Genomic DNA, 16,286 nt, shown 5'->3' on the forward strand with positions numbered 1-16,286 from the left:
TCTCTAAATATTTATAGGATGATAATTATTCAGGTAAACTAAAAACAGTTCTTTGACTGGAAAAGACATTCCCTAACTCCTCCCGAAAAGAGTGGTTTTATGGAGAACCAAAGCTAAAAGAAATACTTAAGGATTTTCTTCACAGACTAAAGTAATTTGCTTGACTCTATTAACATTAGTAAGATATTTTTCACAACCAATTATTCATAGGTACAGCCAATAGGTTGCTGAGTAAGATGGAGAGATACAGAGACAGAGAAAATAATCTCAGGCCAATCATTTAGTGCACTACTCTAAAATGTGGAGGAAATGTCAACTGCAATTGAAAAAGGAAAAAAATAAATAAATTGTGGGGGGAAAGTTGTTATTTTTCTTTTCAGATAACTCTCCACCTTCCTTCAGATTAGCATAAATGTCTTCTGAACAAGTTCCCATTCTACCTACTACATTCTGTGTCTCACGATACTCCCTATTTTTGTTGAGTCACGCTCCCTATTTTTGTTGAGACATCTCTACTCATCCCACTGTTGATTCTGATTATAGACCTAAGAGCTTTATTTGACTTAATTATAGTCCCACCTCACTCCACAAAGAACTTGAGGTAGTTATGAAAGTTTACTGTAACCTGGTATTTCCTCAATTTTACAAATAGTCAACTTACATGGATTATGTATATATAGTATATGGTACATATGTCCTAATACTTTTATGGCAGTTAACTGAAGCCAGAAAAGAGAAAACACTTGGGTGGAAGTGAGTATAGAATTAGAAAACAACCAGGCACAATGTGATATGGACAGTGAATCAAGTATAGTGCTGAATGTCACTTCCTTCTGCTGCCTTTTCAAATCCTTCCATATGAAGGATGTTAACAAGAGAGTGTTAAGATCAGATAGAGAAACAGAACAACACTGTTAAGGACAGAACCTAAGATAGAAGCAATAAAGGCATAGCCAACCCCTATCATCACTGCCATATTTCATGATATATATGAGTCATTTTGGTAAATAAAGAAAGCTCACTAGACCTATTTTGTTTATTTCTTCTTGAATTTTTCTGGTCACATTAATGCATTTTGCATTATGAGAGTAAATTGAAAAGAAACACATTTTATAGCAAAGAGTTTTGTTTTCTTTATTTCTGGATCCACCATTTTTTAAAACTGATTCAGATCACCCTCAAATTTAACAAGTTGCCGAAACCGGTTTGGCTCAGTGGATAGAGGGTCGGCCTGCGGACTGAAGGGTCCCAGGTTCTATTCCGGTCAAGGGCATGTACCTGGGTTGCGGGCACATCCCCAGTAGGAGATGTGCAGGAGGCAGCTGATTGATGTTTCTCTCTCATCGATGTTTCTAACTCTCTATCTCTCTCCCTTCCTCTCTGTAAAATATCAATAAAATATATTTTTAAAAAATTTAACAAGTTTCTTGAATAGCTACTATATACTATGTAGTAAGGTCCCTTATAGAGTACAGAGTTTCAACAAACTTAGTATTTAATTTAGATGGGACACTACAAAAAGATAACACTTGTTTTGGTTTTGTGTGGCAGTTCTTAGGGCCATTGACTAAACATTCCCGTGATCTTTCTTAAGATATGCAACAGGATTGCACTCAGAAGTTGGGCTCTGACCAGTGAAATGTTCATAGAAGTAATATGACTTTCATCCAGGTAGAAGTTCTAACACCATTCTGTGATTTACTACCTTCTCTTGCCCCTGCCTTAGAGCTTTTGCATGTAAGCAATGAGGTGAATCCTCTGTTTCACAGTTTGTGTCCATGATTAACCATGAGAAACAGAAGCTCCAACTAATCTATGACGGGCATAAAAGGTGAATGACACATAAACTTTTGTTGCTATAATTCAAAAAAGAAAAAAAAATCCATGGAAAGGTATGCATTTGGAAGGCATATAAGAAAGACAAAGAAGCCATTAATAAAGATATAGGAAAACCAGCCCGGCCAGTGTGGTTCAGTGATTGTGTATCAACCTGTAAACCAGGAGGTCATGGTTCAATTCCCAGTCAGGGCATATGCCCAGTTTGATCTCCAGTGTGGGGCATGCAGGAGGCAGTGGATCAATGATTCTCTCTCATCACTGATGTTTCTATCTCTCTCTCCCACTTCCTTCCTCTCTGAAAACAATAAAAATATATATTTGTTAAAAAGATATAGAAAAAAATAGTATCATGAAAGGCATAAAGGAAGATTTTCTAAAAGAAGGAAGCTTCAACCATCCCAGAGCTACTGGTAGAGAGGGATGAGGAAGAGGAGGTAGGTGAGAATGAAGACTGAAACAAACAAGAAAGTTGTGCCTAAGAGCTCATCTATGACCAATGAGAGAGAAGACTGTGTGGCACAGGAACCACACTGTCAGCATGCAGCAAGTCAATAAAGGGGAGATGGGAAACCAAGGAGGACCAGGACATAGGGACTATTCTGCCAAAGAATCTGTGACTAAGAGATGCAATAAAAATAAGTTGAGAGTAAAAGAAAGCCTCTTTTATTTGCTATGTTTATAAAATAAAGAAAACTGTAAGCATATTTTAAAGTAGGAGAGATACTGTAGACTGATTGCTTTATTAAAGGTACAAAATAAGAAGAGACGAGATAAATGTCCCAGAGATTTGAAAGGATATAAAGTTAAGGAAAAGGTTGCAGCATTGGTTTGCAGCATTCACCTCGGATGATAGTGAGGTATGAGGGAGAAGAAAATCTTTGAGGGAGGTCAACCCAGATGATTTTATCTTCTCATTAAAGTAGAAAGAGTTTTCAAAAAAGGCAGGAGGGCATGGGCTTGAATAAGAAGGTTTACAAGAGCCATTTCATGGAATGTAATGACATCAGTAGTGGGAAGGAGATAACATAAACGCATAGTCAACAAATGATCCTTTACTCAGTGCCCTCCCTGGTCAGCCCCAGTGATTAATCTGTTATAAATATAAACTGAAGTACCATTCAGAATGTATTCATTGCTTCATTTCTTAGCTCTCCAGTAAGGATTCTTGGCATCTAGATACCTCATTCACAATTAACATTTGTACTGCATTTGGCAAATTTTAATTCTTAAGGAAATGTTGTGAATTAAGTGGTTTTGTGCAGTTGAATAAAGGGAGACTGCCTTACGTTAGTCAAGTTTTCAGAGATAATAAGTCACAGCGCTAAGAAATGGAACTCCGTCTTTAGCCTCCCAGTCCAGAATAAGAAGCACTATTTCTCCTAAATAAACACCAGGACTAACGGGTGACTATGGATGATTTATAATGTAAAAGAGATCATGAACCTCTTTTGGAAAATTTATATAATAATTTAGGATGAAAACTCCTTTTGCACTGAGGATCTGTGTGAGTCAGAATGGCGTGGGGCCAGGGTCTGCCTTAGACCTGTCATATCTCTTGGGGTACCCTAATGCAGACCTAAAATCCTTGATCTAATTGAAATGAAATTGAAGTGACTTTTGTGATGAAGCCATGGTAGGATGGCACTGGGGAAATGGGAACTCTTCTAACCCTTTCTTAGCTCTTAGTTGATGAAGTCTAATGAAAACTAGTCCAACAAAGAATAAAGAAGAAATAAACCACAATACCCAATAGAAAAAGAAGGAAAAAAATCCCTTCCGACCCAACACTCCAGTCTGTTTCAGTTATTAGGATTATGAAGAAAAATGAAATCTCTTGGAGCCTAATGTAAAATGTGCACCAGACTTGTTTATCCCTTTGTAGCTATATCAGGCACTGCTCAAAAGAGGCAAGCAAAACAGCATTTTGGAGTTTATGAGGAAAAATCATTCTCTAATTTTCTCAGAATTCAAATGAAAGCTGTGGTTTGAAGCCACTGAAACAGAATTAAATGTGAAGTTTAGAAGGGATTAATTTCATAAATTTCTTAAGTTGTTCATGGAACCATCTGGCAGTTTGGGAGATAACCATTACAGTCTATACAAGAAAATTTCTTTCTGTAAGATTACAATGACTGAATATTATAACAGCAGGAGAATAGAAACTAATGCATATTTTATTATTGAAACCAAATGCCCTGGACTTTAAAGTCATGTGAGATTTCTGCTTACTTCTAAAGGAAAACACCTAATGTGGGATGCACACGTTCGAGAGCCTCAGATGTACCATTTCATTTTATCTTCATGGAGGGTTGTAAAGAAATTTTCACTTGTCCTTTTCTGGGGAGAAACTTTGGCCCAAAGAAGTTAGGTGATGCTCAGTGTACTATTGTACACGTGAAATTTGACTAGGATCATTCTTGCTCAAACCCTATATTACACCAAACCATGCTGCCTCCTATAGCAATCAATACAATTTATCAGGTAGGTGTAGCTGAGGACCAGGTATTTCTGGCCAATCTGAGAGTCAGTGATTTGACAAGTGCTTTTATGAAAGTTCTCCCATTAGTTTCTCAATTCAGTCCTGACTAAATTTCATTATCGTTATTTTATGGAAAATAATATATTCCATTTCAAGGTAATATGACTCTTAGATAAAAGCAATCCTCCTCAAACTTGGATATTCATCAGATTCTCCTTAGAAGCCAGAAAAATTTGCAGATACCTGGGCCAAAAAAAAAAAAGACTGAGACTGGGACCATGTATCTGTATTTTAATAAAGTTCCCAAGAGTTTCTGATGATTCTTAAAATTTATGATCTACAAGAACAAGATAATCTCAAAATATAATAGTGGTGAAACAACCTACTCAAGCTAGAATGCCAAAAACTGAGTTCCACCTCCTTATGTAAGTTCTTTAATTTCCTCATAAATCAGTTTTTTCGCCTGCATAATGGGAGTAATAGATAACACTTATGGCATAAGATTCTTGTGAGGACCAATTAATTCATATGTTCTGAGAAGAGTATCTGGCACATCCTAGATGCCCCATAAATGATAGCAGTTGTTCATCCAATACCTCATTTAAGGAGGCACAGCTAGAGGGCTTGTGTGCTTCCAGAGTCAGGTTCTCTGCCTCTCTTTCAAAGCAAAGCCACTTCCCACAGATGTCCACCAGGACTCAAGACAGGAATAGGGCTTCGAATGAACTTAGCTATGCACAGAGGGACACACTTTTATCTGCTACTGTGGATGACATGACCCAACCCTCATTTTTCTTGTGCCGACCCCTTTACACCTTCATCTCAGCTTTTCAGTAGATGCCTACTCTAACATCTCAGCCAATTTCTTAGACAGCTGATTCACAACACAGCTCTAGCAAGCAATGTCAATATTTTCTTTTCACAGCTATCATTTAAAATGGCAATGTGGCATATTTGTCATATCATAGGCATTTCTTTAAAACAATTTGTATAAAATGTACAAATGGTGGTATTGGGAACCAGTCTTCAGCAGTGTTGCCCTGGAAACTAGGGAGCACACAGTTTAAACAATTTTTGACAAAGATCACACATGCAGTAGGCAGCATCACTGAGAACCCTGCACCCTGCTGGTTGGAAACATCATAACTTCTTAGGTGAAATCTGAAACTGGCCTCCTTGCATAGAGGCAAAAAGAGACCAGAGCAATGAGTAGACCACCCCAGAGTGGTAGGGGGCCATTTTAATAAGCAGGGGAACTTACTTATGAGGTTTATCTTGAGCACTGAGATGAGTAGATCTCCACCCCTGCCTGCCAGAAACTTAAAAGTTTATATAAAAAATAAAATGACATGTTAGGGTGCATTGGGGTGTAAAAAGATGAAATAAATAACTTATATGCATATATGCATAACCCACGGACACAGACAATAATTCAGTGAAGGCCTGGGGGGAAAGAGAGGGCAGGATGGGTAGAGGTAGTCAATGGGGGAAAAGAAGGGAACACCTGTAATACTTCCAAGAATAAAGATAAATTTTTAAAAGTCTATCAAAAAAGAAGTTTATACAGAAGTTTATATGGAACTTAACTAGGTTCCAACATGTATACCATCCACATGGTCTCAACAACACATTGCTCTCTCAAGGCTTTGTCCTTGAAAATGGCTGCTAGTATGGGAATAGCAGGTGGAACACACATTCCAAAGACAGGGGAGGGGGAAAGGAGCCTACACTTGCCCAGATCTAGCTCACAGTTCAATTGGCAGTATGTCCTCTTAATGACCTACCCCCAACAAACCCATATGCTATACTTGGCCCAGTGCAGCACCAATCCCCTCAGCTGTTCAGAGAAATTCTCTATAATATTCTACCAACCTGTCCTTCTCCGCATCCTTACCTCCATCTCTGTCCTGTACAGACCCTGCCCTGGCTACCAAAGTTCTGCAGCCTTCGTATTTGTTATGAAATTAGACAACAAATTGATGACTGGTTACAACAGTCTTTTCAAATTACTTCCTTTCCTTTTTTCCAAGCTTATCGCCTCTCCACAGCCATTCTCAGATCAGTTACCCTCAGATTCCTGAAATCTGCAAAATGCAGCCTTAATTCTAAAACCATTTTGTCTCTCCTCTTCCTGCATTATCTAATTGAAACTACTCCCAACCCCCACATTGACCTTTGATCTGTATTGTTAACTCCTATTCTTCAAGATATTTCTAAGAGCCCTTAACAACTAACTGTGGAGACAAACGAGAGGGTCTCTATAGTCCTTTTGGTGTTGAATCATGAATTTGTTTTGAATGAAAATACAAATGAACAATTACTTTTGGTTTTCTGTAAGATTTTCCTAATATACACCAAGAAATACTTTGGGCTTTCTTAAACAAATGATATTTAGGCCATACCAGAGTCACTGACTAGCACATGGAAAATTCTACACTACTCACAGAGTGTAGCTACTAATTATCACTACATTTACTTATCACAATTGAGTTAAGCACTCATACATTCAGTAAACACCTATTAAGTGCCTTCTGTATGTCAGGCACTATTCTTGATGTGAGAGTACCACCCCGAACAATAGACATATACTCTGCTCACATGTGGTATATATTTTTGTGGAAAAAAAAACCTCAAAATAAAAAAGAAAACAAGTAAATAAAAATACAATTCCTATTATTTATTAGATATATAGAGAAAATAAAGCAAAATATTATGATAGAGAATGAATATAAGAGGCTACTTTAAAATTGTTAGATAGGAAGGCTCATCTCAGAAAGTACTATTTGAGCTGAGGCTTGAATTATGAAAAATCACCAAATCAAAGACTTTTGCTCAGGGCTGGGGGGGGGGGGGGGCGTATTTCAGGGAGAGAAAAAATAAAATCTGAGGTAGAAACAAATTTAAATTCTTGGAGAAAAAGATAGGAAACCAGGATAGCCAGATGATAATGAGCAGTCCTACACTGGTACAAAATAAAGTTAAGTCAGGAGGCAGACCCCTCAGGGCCTTGTAGTTTAGCAAAACAATGTTAAATTCTATGGAGTTTAAAGTAACAATAATCGACTGAGATTTTTTAAAAAGAATGTTAGGTCTATCTATATATGTGGGAAATTGACAACACAGATATGAGAATGGAAGCATAGAGGTGACTACTTAAGTTGTTTATGAACAAGTACTAGTACATTTTCTCTACACAATCAAAAAAGACAAAATAAAAACAGAGTATGATTTGCAGTAATAGATGTTGCTATGGCACCCACTTACTTTGCCCATTACTTAAATGTAAAGGACATTCTGTATAAGAGTTCTCAAAAGTCCTCATCTTTTGCCAACAATTTTTCCCCCCAATCTTTTCAAAGAGAAACAATTGGATTTACTAGCTCAACCAGTTTGCACTTGTAAGTGGCATCAATTCCCCACATGGAAATCAGCTCACCCTGGAACTTGGGAACCTCTAGTATTTTTATCATCTCATTAGACTCAGTATACCTGCTATTTTCATCAAGTAATTATTTCAGTCATTACATTGTTTCATCTGCACAGGGCACTGAGTGACAGCTGGACTGGAATAATGAGCAAATTCCTTAGGAATGCTTAGGTTTTAAAGCTGTGCCCATTTCATAATAGGCATTAGTAAATTATTTTTTTTAAAAAAAGTTCCCTTTCCTGGCAATAATTACTTATTTCTGAACTGTCATCAGTTTACCAGCATTTTAACTAAATGACAGTACAAAATTCTAAGTATCATTAATGACTTCACAGAGGATAAACATATCAACTACTTAACATTGTGTGGTAAATAATTAGGGTTAATAATATGAGGGCTGCTCAGTCCGTGTGGTTCAGTGGTTGAGTGTTGGCCTACGAACCAGGAGATCATGGTTCGATTCCCAGTCAGGGCACATGCCCAGGGTTGCGGACTCGATCCCCAGTGTGGGGTGTGCAGGAAGCAGTCAATCAGTGATTCTCATCGTTAGTGTTTCTATCTTTCTTTCCCTCTCCCTTCCTCTCTGAAATCAATAAAAATATATTGAAATAATAATAATATGAGGGCTAAAAGTAATGTTAGGTAAACTTTAGGGTTCTCTTCTGCCTACTTACTATGTCTTACTACTTACTAGCCAGAGAGAGGAATAATTAGCATTTTTCATTACTTTATCAACATGCAGTAATATTGATAGCACAGAGAGTTCTAAAGAAGATGATAAAGAAATGGTGCATAAATTTAAACCAAAATTTGTACCAAAATATGCTGCCTGCTTAATTCAAATGAAAGCAAATTAGATGTTTGTGAAAGAAGCTAAATGGCACAGCAAAATGAGATGAAGGTAGCAAAAGTACTTGAATATTAATAAGAGTTTTAGATTATTTGTTTACCAGCTTAAGAGATTCATTTATGCCTGAAGGTAAAAAATATTTTAAGTAATAAGATAATTGTCTACAGTTGAGAATAAACTATTGCAGAATTCCTAACAGGGAAGTAATCTTTCGCAAAAATGGAGAAAAATTTATTAGTGAGAATTTCAGAATGTCATGTGAATGTTGAAAATTTTGTTGTTGTGTTATATTCAATTATTCACATTTTTTTACGGTAAAAGATCCAACAAAATACATTGGAACTGGTTGGGTATAAACTATAAATAATTATACTATTTATTATTCACCACAGAATATAGGAAGAACAACTAACTAGAGGCAGAGGAATCCCAGAAACATATTTACAAATATACTTGATAAAGCTTTAAAAATACTTTCAAGTTAAGAATATAAATTATAAATTCAAGATATTGTGAAAGATCAATATATACAATTTGAATCATTTGCTATATTGGGAGATAAATTAATAATATCTCTCAAGAAATAGCCATTCAGTCTTCCTTTAGTTCACTTATACCTGGGTTAAGGGGTCAATATAGAACAGGCATGATCCTGGAGACTGAGAACACAAAAAGGAATAACTTAACACAATACTTTATTTTAAATTACCACTTTTACTATTGGAAGCATTCATTTATGTTAGGCTATCATTCCCCTAGTGAAATTTCACTGAAGTTGTATAATTAAATATAGATTTTTAAAAAAAGAATGAGAGATGAGAAATTTCTCATAAAGGATCTTTCTATGGTAGTTGTCCTTAACTATATATACCAACAAATCAGGAAGTGTGATACCTCCAATTTTGTTCTTTCTCAAGACTCCTTTGGCTATAGGTGATTCCATATGATTTTTAGGATTATTTGTTCTAGAATTTTGTTCTTTCTCAAGACTCCTTTGGCTATAGGTGATTCCATATAATTTTTAGGATTATTTGTTCTAGTTCTGAGAATAATTTCATTGGTATTTTTATAAGGGTTGCATTGAATCTGTTGATTGCTTTGGGTAGTATGGTCATTTTAATAATATTAAAAGCCTTCTAATCCATGAGTACAATACATCCATCCATTTTTTGGTGTCCTCTTACATTTCTTTCTTCAATCTATATATATAAAAGGCTAATATGCAAAGTGTCCCCTTGGCAGTTTGACCAGGAGACCGGGAGTTGATTGCTCACTATGATGTGTGCTGACCACCAGGAAGTGGCGTGGGATGAAGGAAGGCCCCATCCGGCAGCCGGCAACTGAGAAAGGAAGGCCCCGGCCACAGCCAGAGGCCCTGATTGGCCCAAATCGCAGACCAGGCCTAGGGACCCTACCCATGCACGAATTTCTGCAACGGGCCTCTAGTATCTTATAATTTTAAGGACACAGTTCTTTTATCACTGTGGTTAAATTTATTCCTAGGTATTTTATTTTGGGGGGGTACAATTGTAAATTAAATTGTTTTCTTAATTTCTCCTTCTGATCATTTGTTATTATAGAGAAATACAATGGGTTTCTGTATATTAATTTTAGACAATCTAGAAGAAATGGGTAAATTTCTAGAAACATACACCTTCTAAGACTAAACCAGGAAGAAAGAGTGAATCTGAACAGATAAATTTCTAGCAATTAAATTGAAGCAGTAATTAAAAAAGCAAAATCTCCCAATAAACAAAACCCCAGGAACAGACAGCTTTACATGTGAATTGTACCAAACATTTAAAGAACTAATACCTATCCTCAAATCATTCCAAAAACAGAAGAGGAAGGAATGCTTCCAAAATTATTCTACAAGGCCAGCACCCCCGGTACCAAAACTAGACAAACACACCACAACAAAAAAGAATTAAAGGCCAATATCCCTAATGAACATAGATGCAAAAATTTTCAACAAAACACTAGAAAACTAGTTCAGTAGTACTTTAAGAGGATTATACACCATGATGAAGAGGGGCTTATACCAGGGAAGCAAGCACAGTTCAAGAGCCACAGAATAATTAATGTGATTCATCACATCAACAAAACCAAGGAGAAAAATTTTATGATCATTGCAATAGATCGGGAAAAAAGCATTTGACAAAATTCAATATCCAACTCTCAACAAAGAGGGTATAGAAGAAACTTTCACAACATGATAAACACTATATATGACAAGACCACAGCTAACATCATATTCAATGGTAAAAAGCTGAAAGCTTTCCCTCCAAGATTAGGAACAAGAAAAGGACGCCCACTCTCACCACTATTATTCAATACAGTATTGAAAGTCCTAGCCACAGCAATCAGACAAGAAATAAAAGGCATCCAAACTAGAAAGGAAGAAGTAAACCCGTCACTGTCTGTAGATGACATGATACTACATATATATAAAACCCTAAAGAATAACCAAAAATTAATAGAATTAATAAATTCAGTAAAGTATGCTACCATTTGGTATTCTTAAACAGCAAAGAAAATACATATTGCAACCATCAAAGGAGACTAGCAAAAAGAATGAGTGCTATAGGAGTAAAACCAAGAACATGTGTTATCCTGGTAGCTAAGTAAGGAAAGTGTATGAAAGAGGAATGACCAGTTGTGCCAAATGCTGCTGTTAAGTAAAAGAGGACTGAGAATTATTGGAATTTTTCATTATGTGATCTCTGATGATATTTACAGAAGTAATTTTTCTGTAATGATGGGGATGGGAGTTTAACTGCAATAGACTGAAGGGAGAAAGGGAGGAGAATTGTAGACATGTATAGATACCCTGCTCAAGGAATTTTGCTATAAAGGGGAGCAAAGAAATATAATATTAACTAGAGAAGAAAATAAAGATATTTTTACATTAATAAAATTACAGGATTGGCCCTAGCTGGTTTGGCTCGGTGGATAGAGCGTCAGCCTGCGGACTGAAGGGTCCCAGGTTCGATTCTGGTCAAGGGCATGTACCTGGGTTGCGGGCACATCCCCAGTAGGGGGTGTGCAGGAGGCAGCTGGTCGATGTTTCTCTCTCATCGATGTTTCTAACTCTCTATCTCTCTCCCTCTCTGTAAAAAATCAATAAAATATATTTTTTTAAAAATTACAGGATTGGTATATTTTTATAGGAATGACCCCATAAAGAGAGAGGAATTTTTGACATAGTAGAGTGAGAGAATTGTTGGTGCAATGTTCTTAAGATGAGAGGAAATAGATTTTGAGCACAAATTTAAGGGACATACTTTACAAAGAAACTTAGTTAATCTTATAAAAAGTGAGAAGGCAGTGCATGGTGCTGGGCTGTTGTAGAATAACTCTTCTGATTATTTCAATAATCAGGAAAGTAGGAAGTAAGGACATCATTTGAAAAATAGGAATCTAGAACATCATCTGAAAAGGGGATAGAATTTGGAGGTTTGAGAAGAAAGGAGAAGGTATAAAATGGTCATGGAGAGTGGGAAAAGTGCTAGAACAGACATGTTATCATTCCTATAACCCTCACATAATCCATTTTGAAATTCAACTCTTGGTTTATGATATGCAATTATTTCCAATGAAATTCTGCCATGCAAAAGAAACAAAGGAGAAATGAGCATGCAGATATTATAAAAAAAGAACTGTTCCTTTTAACAACAGTCACTCTCAATTTCTAGAAGGAAAAATCTATATTATCCTTCTCTTCATTTAGAACAGAGTAATATTTACTGTTTTTTTTCCCCTAAAGTTAACTCTGTACATTTCTTTTCCATGCTCCCAATCTTATTTTTGCCTTCAAAGATGTTATCAGAAGTCTCAATAACTTTTTTTCTTTGTTGTACACCAAAGAAGAAATCACAGAATAATTGTCCCATCACATAAATACACCTCATAATATATAATATATAATATACCTCATAGTGTATAATCTTGTTCCTTTTCATAGTTCCTTTTCAGAGTTACTATGACCACGGACTTAAGTTACACATAATATGGCTGGAGCTCACATATACCCACCTATAGAGTAAACCCAAGGGGGTATCTGACTCAGATTAATGAAGCTATGTCCACACAATGCCAATGTGCTATCAGACTTATCTTATTGGACTTAAAAAAACATTTTAACACATTATATTTCATAAAGTTATGATCTTCATGTCAGATACGTAAATAAATGAAAATTTCTTACATCCTAGAATTTCAATTCAACCCTTTTGAAGTTTTTATGTTGGCTTTGTTTTCTCTCTTCATCCTAGACCAGTGGTCGGCAAACTCATTAGTCAACAGAGCCAAATATCAACAGTACAACGATTGAAATTTCTTTTTTGAGAGCCAAATTTTTTAAACTTAAACTATATAGGTAGGTACATTGTTATTCACTTAATTAGGGTACTCCTAAGGCTTAGGAAGAGCCACACTCAAGGGGCCAAAGAGCCGCATGTGGCTCACGAGCCGCAGTTTGCCGACCACGGTCCTAGACAATCCCTCATGCCCATATGTGTTTATGGCACAAATCTATTTGTATGTAATGTCTCCCTCTGCTCTACTATAAAACTGCATATGTTAGATGTATTCAGGAGGGATCTTTGTGAACTGGACTATAACTGAAATGAACATTCACGCTGAGCCCATTATAAAAAAGAAGTCCTCATTGTTTAAAAGGAAATAATTATCACTAGATTGCATTTTATCCTTCTTAACCTAGAAAATCTTAAAACTGAAAACAGTGTTTTGGTCTTGAAGTCTCTTGAAATGGAAAACTATTTTTTTGTTCATTCTTTTTAAAGCACAGATATCATCCAGTTCTCACATGTGACTATGACTTAACCTACCTAAAATCAAAACATTATAAAGTAAACTAATGTTTAAGAAAATCAAACTGGTCTTTCTTTTTCTGCCTAAAGGAAGATGGGTCCTTCATGACAAGGCTAAGAACTGGGGAGAGTGAGAAGTGCATTTAGAAAAACAAGCACCATGGTGGGCCTTCACAACACAGTTATTATGCTGCTGATCAGGTTGTAAACTAATTTCAAGTGCAACATGTAGGTTTGGGATTTATGCCTTGTGCAAAACATAATCAACTTTCATTACTTCCATGAGTCATAGCATTTTAATATTTTCTAATTAGATGTAATTACTAGTCTTTCTCACAGCAGGATAGCATAGAAGCATCTATCTATATAAAAGCCTAAGTGACCACTGCAACCGAACAGAGGACCAAGCAGCAGGCTGTGTGGGGCAACCCGGCCAGCAGGGGGGTTAGTGGGGGGCGACCAAACGACCAAGCAGCAGGCTGTGTGGGATGACCCAGTCGGCAGGGGCGTTAGTGAGGGGCGACCAAATGACCGAGCAGCAGGCTGTGTGGGGCAACCAGGCCGGCAGGGGGGGCAGTTGGGGGCAACCAGACCAGCAGCAGGGGGGACAGTTGGGGGTGATCAAGCTGGCAGGCAGAGGCAGTTAAGGGTGATCAGGCTGGCAGGGAGCAGTTAAGGGCAACCAGGACGGTGGGAGCGGGGGGGCAGTGAGGGGCAATCAGTCTGACAGGCAGAGGAGGTTAGGGGTGATCAAGCTTGCAGGGGGGGCAGTTAGGGGCAATCAGGCAGGCAGGTGAGTGGTTAGGAGCCAGTGGTCCAGGATTGTGAGAGGGATATCCGACTGCCGGTTTGACCTGATCCCCAGGATCAGGCCTAAACCGGCAGTCGGACATCCCCTGAGGGGTCCTGGATTGGAGAGGGTGCTGGCTGGGCTGAGGGGAACCTCCTCCCCCATGCATGAATTTTGTGCACCAGGCCTCTAGTAAGAAATATAAGATGCCATGTATATAAGTGGGGAAATTACAGAAAGGAAAAATACAGGCATTGTTAGTAAATAAGAGTTTTTGTTCTCAGATGGCACTGGCCATTCCCTCAGTGGGAAAAATGGACACTGACAAAGCATTGTAGGCAATTATTATCTTTTTGTAATATTTCTTTGTAACAAGTAGATCAAGGTCCAAGGACAGAAATTTCTTCTTGGGAAGAATAAAATTTTAATATCAGAGTCTGTGCATTTTAAATAGGGTAAATGTAGCTGATCAGAATAAATTGTATTTTAAATATTATGAATAATGTACTTTTTCACCAAATCAACTTCTATAACTTCCATATTTACACTCTGGTAAACCAAAGCCAGACTTTTATATAGAAACAAACAAACAAAAATCATTCAAACCTAAAAGGATCAAAGATGCATGTTTCTAAGTGCAATATTAAGAGCTGTTCCCATGAAGACCCATCGTAGAAGCAGAAGTGTACATGAAAGTTTACAGATGAGTTTATTCTAGGTGCAAGAATATTTATCAAAATATTTGTTATGTAGGGAAATGCTTTACACATTTTCTTTTGCATGTGAGTTCTTCAGTGAGTATTTTTTTTCCAATATAGACTTGATAAAATCAGTTGTTAAATAATCAACTGGTGAAATTAGTTTCAAACAACACAAATTTAACAAGCCATTTTACAATTATACAGTCTACTTGTCATATAAAAAACATAATTCTTTTGGGGAAAACAATCTGTTTTGGAAACATGGATTAACTACTTAAGCTGTCTACATAGATCAAATCAACTGGTTAAGTACTCATTTTAATTCTCTTCTTCACCTTGTGTTATGCAGAGAGGTGAAAAAGTCAATAAAGCAAAATAGTGAGTTTTACTAATTAAAAATTATAAAGATTCAACATTTAGATGTTCAGTTTTATGTTATATCAGTCTACAAGACATGAGATAGAAAGTTTTATACAAATATATTACACAACATAAGGAAACCCCCCAGGTCACTACTCTATTTCCAAATTTATGGTGCCAAACCCAGATAAATTCTGGACAAGCAATATAGAGTACTCGGATTACCGAAGTTTTCCTAATTGGCAATTCATAACTCCCAGCTGCTCTGAACAAAACCTATTGCCCACTGAAATGCTGACATTTTTCTGCCTCATTAAAATCTGCAATATTCTGTGTGAATATATTGTTCAATTAGCCATTATTTCTGGAGATATAAAAGAGGTGATAAATGATTAAGACACCAAATATAATTTGTAGTGTCAAAGCAAGGCTATTTACCCACCTACATATTTAGACAATATTGAACTAATATCTTGTTGGGCAGGAAGAGGGCTTTATCCCATGGAAGATATTACATTTTGTATCTTTCAGTTCTCCCATGAACTCATTATTCTTTCTAATATACTTTCATAATTACTACTGTATTTTTAAAAATTTTTGTAACAAAGTTGAGAAATCTTCTCACAAATCCCTTGGTAAAATTTCAGTGAATAAGATATAGTTTTAATTGGGAAAATTTTTTATAATGATGAGCCTTGATTGCATCTTTTGTGCATCCACAGTGTGGATCTCAGCGTATAAGATCACTGTATGGAATTGTACAGAAGGTATGAATCACTAGTAAGTAATTTCTAGACTTTTGGTCTATGCCATAAAATTTAACAGAAAAAAAAACAACAACAAAAAAAAGAATTACAATTCATGATCTCACCCATGGAATTGCAATCTGTTTTTCTCTATTAAAAACAACTATTTTATCACATCAATGTTAATAAAATCAACATAAATGAACTGCATTTTGTACAAAAGTATCTGCTTTCAATTGCCACAAACCCACAGCCCATGGCA

This window comes from Myotis yumanensis, unplaced genomic scaffold (genome assembly GCF_028538775.1).
Source record: "Myotis yumanensis isolate MYYU_CA2020_CCGP unplaced genomic scaffold, mMyoYum1.0.hap1 SCAF_4, whole genome shotgun sequence".
NCBI lineage: Eukaryota > Metazoa > Chordata > Mammalia > Chiroptera > Vespertilionidae > Myotis > Myotis yumanensis.